This window comes from Sceloporus undulatus, chromosome 3 (assembly GCF_019175285.1).
Source record: "Sceloporus undulatus isolate JIND9_A2432 ecotype Alabama chromosome 3, SceUnd_v1.1, whole genome shotgun sequence".
Taxonomy (NCBI): Eukaryota; Metazoa; Chordata; class Lepidosauria; order Squamata; family Phrynosomatidae; genus Sceloporus; species Sceloporus undulatus.
Window position 1 is genome coordinate 30,203,864 of NC_056524.1, and position 6,000 is coordinate 30,209,863.

Genomic DNA, 6,000 nt, shown 5'->3' on the forward strand with positions numbered 1-6,000 from the left:
AAGCGAAGGTTATCAAATTAAAGTTGGACAGGACCTGGGGATTATCCAACTGCTGGCTCAATTCAGTGATCTTGCAGCTATAGCAATGATGGCTAGATTTCAGTTTTGCAAAATCCTACACCATCAAAATTCCATCACCTAGTGCTAAGTACAAAGGTAGACATTGAGAATTAATAGAAATATAGAATTGTGAAGCCAGTGTCAGCATTATGAGTGTAAGAATGGAACACATCCTATCATAGTCTATTCTCAATTGCTTCATTATTTTTCACCAGTGCTATTGGGAGTGGGAACAAAATACAAATAGCTACCAATTTTGCTTTCTCCTGCATTTAAGTGCTTTAAATCTCACCTTCTTTCCATCTTGTGTTTGTAGATATTTGAGGATCTTCCTCAGTTTTTTCTAAAATTAATTAAACTGAAATGTTCCATTATCATGGCTACATTCATATCCATTATCCCTGGCTTCATTCAATAGTTGCTTTAGCACGGAGTGGAAACATTGTTCATTTCTACATTACACATTTCTGTGTTGCACCTTCCGGCTTAATAATAAGAAGCCTGTCAGAAAAGAGGTGGCAACATTAATACACGGTTGAGGAAAAAACAGATGCAAACTGAAAACATTCATGTGTTAAAGCTCTGAGTCTATGACTAATCTATCCATTTTGGTTTGTCCCACGTTGAAATGTTTTCTATAGTCAGCCCTCCATATCCACATATTTTTTTATCCCCAGATTCAAGCATCCATGGCTTGAAAATATTTTTAAAATATGTAAGTTCCAAAAAGGAAATCTTTGTTTTGCCATTTTGTATAAGGGACACCCTTTTTACTATGCCACTGTATTTAATGGGACTTGAGCATCCATGGATTTTGGTATCCATGAGGGTCTTGGAATCAAACCCCAGCAGATACCAAGGGCCCACTGTACTTTAAGTTCCTTCCTCAGAAAGAAGAAAATGATGAATTTAGGTAAATTGTTTTCATAAGCCAATGGAAGCCATTTTTTTTTTTTACTTATCCCTAGAAACTGTAATTGTGGGCTCCTCTAGATGGGCCAATAATTTCAATAAATATTAGCCAATTCTATTTCTGGATTTCATATCTTGTACCGGAGACAGCATGGTGTGCTGATTTGAGTGTTGGACTACAACTTTGAAGAACATGGTTTGAATCCCAGCTCAACCATGGAAACCCACTGGGTAACTTTGGGCACGTCACACACACTGACTCAGCCTCTGAGAAAGGCAAAAGCAAACCCCCTCTGAACCAATATTGCCAAGAAAATTATGTGATGGGGTCATCTTAAGTGAGAAATGACTTGAAGATACACAGAAGTGGTTGCTCCACAGGGCCTGAGTGGTAGACTATATGCAGTGCCTGCAAATGGCCTCAGAACCACTCCGGCCCCTCCAGGTGAAGATGAGGGATACTCTTTTTGAAACCTTGAAACATCCATGCTAGAGAAGAATGAAATAGATGAGCCAATGATCTGTTGTGGTATAGGGAAGCTTCATACGTGGTATTCCTGTTATTGTTACAGGTTTCATGTTTTTCATGCAGTGTACTTCTGTAGAGAGTCAGTGATGTTGGACTAGGGCTCTGGGAGTCCAGGGTTCAAATTTCTACTTGGCTGTGGAAACCCACTGGGTGACCACACTCTCAGCCTCAGAGGAAGGCAATAGCAAACCCCTCTGAACAGATATTGCCAAGAAAACCCCATGATAGGATCACCTTAGGGTCACCATAGGTTGGAAAGGACACAGCGACACAACTGGTCTGGGGGGGAAATGTTCTAGAAATCCTCAAGCTAATTTGTATTTGAACTAATTTGGAAACAGGTTCTTTTTTCATAATAGTGGAGAAGGATCTAGCCCCTGGCCTAGCAGAAGCAAAATAACATAAAATAACATGCATTTCAAAAAATATCATTAAAACTGACTACAGTAATTTTTTTGGTAAATATTTGAAGCATTCTGGTCTAATGAGTGAATAATGCAATGCCCCATCATAACCACTAGATGTCAGGTTTTGTCTGGTAATTTTCTCTGCAGCTTCCTAATATCAGTGCCTGCCAAATCATATGGACTTGCTTGGCATGATATTGCTTGGTATGGCAGGGGATTGGACTGGATGGCCCATGTGGTCTCTTCCAGCTCTACGATTCTATGATTCTAACATTTCACAGATGATGACCAAAGTACTGTATGATAAAGCTGTGAAAAGTTGTTCATAAGGCAGAACACAAAATTAGGCGATGTTTAAGCAGTTTGCTTTTGCTTGAATTTATTGGGAAGGGAGGATTCTTCCTTCTCCCATCCTCTCCACTCACTGAGTTAATTCAATGCAGATTTCTTGGATTTCAGCCATGAAACCCACTGGGTGACTTTGGGCAAGTCATACTTTCCCAGCCTCAGAGTAAGGCAATGGCAAAACCCACTCTGAACAAACCCTGCCAAGAAATCCCCATGGTAAGGTTGCCTTAGGGTCTCCACAAGCCAGAAATGACTGGAAGGCAAACAAGAACAAATGATGGGGAGGGAAGGTAGAAGAGATTAAATGGTATTTTTAAATTATGACTTTTTGTCATATTATTATACTGTATATATTGTAAAGAAAACGAATAAAAAATATTTTTAAAACAGAATAAAAAGAATAAAAAATGAAGCCTTCAGCCCATCCTGTTTGGGGATAAATTTTAGCCCACCTCATCTAGAGAGGGTGTCGGCAAAGAATGTTGTATGACGTGGTAATAATCATGACACAGAAATACTACCTTGCAGCAGTTAGACTAAAGCAGTCTTTCATGGGTGGGGAAAGATTTGTCTTGCTCTGCCACAAAGTGTGTTGCAGAGCCCCTCTAAATCATTATTTTTCTCTTTAACCCAGGCCTCACTAAGCGGCGTTCACCTGCCCAGGTAAGGTTCAGCACCATCCAAGAAAATGATGAGACCCAATTCCAAGGCTGACCACTAGCTGCTGCAATTTGTACCTCCTGTGCAAGAAACTAACAATCTCACCACCACCACCACCTCAGTTTGAATACAGCATTGTGTAGAAGCAATACTAAATTTTGTACCACTTCTTTTTTTCTTAATTTACTACAGATATTGGCTGGGATTACTGTTTTGTGAAAACATCATTAATATAGCTCAAATTGTGCTGGGATGCCAATTCATTCCCTCTTTCTATACCAACAGCACCCTGGCCCACTCAGATAACATTCCGGGCTTGTCTACACTAAGAATATACACTGGATTCAACCAGTTCCCAGTGAGATCTATCCAAATGACAAATGACCACATCTGCAGCAAAATCGCTTTTTAAAGCTGTTAATCCACTTTAAGAAAATCTGTAGTTTACTTCAAAGTTTCCAGCCAACTCCAGAGTGCCTTGGGTTCTCCTAGCTGTCTAGACAGCTAGATTGAGCCCAATTTCGCCTGATCCAGTTGTCCAGACAGCAAACATGGCACCATCTCCCTTACCCTGAGCTGAACAGCACAGGGAAAGGGATGGAGCCTCTTCAGATTTGCCAATGCCTTACCAAGCAGCAACCTGCAAGAGCATAGCTGTTGCTGTCACTTCTACTGAGGTCAGAATATGGCTCCCTTGAAATTAATGAGGAGGGGATAGACCAACCTCCTCCTTGTTGATCACATGATGGGGCACCCCATTCTAGCCTCAACAAAAACAACAATAATGGATGGGCTTTTGTCGGGAGCTGCTTGAGCAGCGTGGTGACAGTGGCAGCAGTGGTAGCACTGAAAAGGTCAGGCCAGTGGAGCCAATGTGGTATTGACCTGATTGTCCCATGTGAACAACAATGTAGCATTGCTTCAGGTTTTGACTGGTGTGTGTTGTCACCATTGTGGTTGGTCCGGGGCTGAGTCAATCCAGAGCATAATTTTCGAGACTAGCCCCCAATTAAGAGATGCATCCTCTACTGCCTTGATGTACAGTAATTATTAGCCAGTTAATACCTCTCTCTATGCCAGGGACAGCACATTCTGGATCCCAGATGGCTTCCTCACCTTATTCTCTACTGCAGAAGAACTGTGGAGGACCACACTGTGTTATTGCTTCTACCATGTTGTGTTGCTGGACATGATGCTGTGCCTCTTCTGATAGTATTTGAAGCTGTTCTAAGGCTTTTGGAGCTATTTCATGATGGGGCACTCCCTTACATAGGATTTTACAAGGAGTCTAAATGTTGTTTTGGCTTTTGAGTTCTTTTCGCAGAAGAATCTGGAAGTGGGGAATTCAAGGACTTTTGGGGGGTGGGGGACTGGCTGGGTTCCCAAGTACAAACACTAGACACTCCAAATGCTATACTTGGCTTGTGGGTTACTTTTCATCTCCTACTCGATGCCATTAAAAATGAAAACTGCTAATTCTTATGTACTGAGGAGCTGTTGCACAGTGCAGTGCTAACCCACAGAGCTGGCTGGAAAGGGTTTGAGTGGGAATGAATCTGCTGGCGAAGAGGAGTTAGTCTACTGCAGGAGATTTGTGGTAGAAGGCTCCACTAACCCTCTAAGAATTCACAGACAAGTGTGACCAAGCACTGAATATGGTCAAGAGAATGTTATTAATGAGGAAGAACAGACAAGCAAAAAGCGGCTGAAGCAGTTTGCTTTTTCCTGAGCCTGCAGGAAAGGGCAAGATTCTGCTATGTTCTATCCTTTCCCCTTTGCTGAATTAATTTAAGTGCAAAATCATTTTTTGTGCTTTGGACTTAATTTGCAACAGCTGAAGTAAGCTGAGGACTAGAGGAAAGTGGGAGAAGGAGAGAAAAACTGGAATAATTGAAAAGCAACCAGAAAGGCAGACTAATAGAGAAAAGTAGACTGTCCCTGCCCAATTGGGAAATTTGGAAGATATGTAGTTCTGATATAACAAAAGGTGAAGGAAAGTTCTTTCTCTCACACACATGCACATCCCTCCCAGCCACACTTGAATCTCAGCTCCTATCGATAATGAAGCAGAATTAAAAGTCTATGACTTTTCTTTCTGGAATGTTTGTGTTTTTAACCCTTTGCTTTATTTTAATAACTGAATCTGACATAAAATCTTTAAATTAGCTAGAGGCTAGATTAAATTTCAATGGTGTTAATTTCAAGCATTATGGCACTGTTGAAATTAATTTTGAACTGCAGCTGGATTTATGTTAGTTTAACTCAAGGCCCATCCTGCATCTATTCCATGGATAAACAGATGACTTCATTTCAAAGTGCCCTCAGTTTTACACCTTTCATAAATGCTATGATTGCTTAATAAAACAAACCTAGATCTTCCCTCTGCCCTCTTTTCTTCCTCCAAATACCAACTCTCCCAACTCAAAACCCCTACCTGTGCTTGAAATTAAATTAATATATATATATTTAAAAGTTACAATAAGGAAATATCTTTACTAAGACAAAACAGTGCCATGTATTAGTATGTTCACTTTAATATATGCTGTATACATTCTATGGTGACCGTTAATATCTAGCTTATCAGCTCCCAGAATTAAATGGCATGATGAAAGTTTCTCAAAGAAGTTGAACGAAGAACTAGGAAAATCCATAACAAAAGCATATTTAAAGCTAAGTTCTGCACTTTAGCAAAAAATAAAATAAAGTTTTTTTTCAACTTGGTATGGGATCATAGCAATAGCGAGGCTTGATGTGTGTCTTCTTCAAGTAGTTTATGATTTATAGCAACCCTAAAGCAAACCTATCACAGGGGTTTCCAAGGTTGAGGGTGTGTGACTTGCCCAAGGTCATCCAGTGGATTTCCATGGCTGAGCAGGGATTTGAACTCTGGTCTCCAGAGTTATAATCCAGTGCTCAAACTGCTATACCACACCATTACCATTACTTAATTAGTAATAGTCATAATCATGCCATTCTGTCACACACACACACACTCACACACACACAATGGAAAAGAGAATCAAGTTTAGTCTAATATCTACCTTCCCAACACATGGCATTGTTCTGGGCGGACTGTTTCAATGC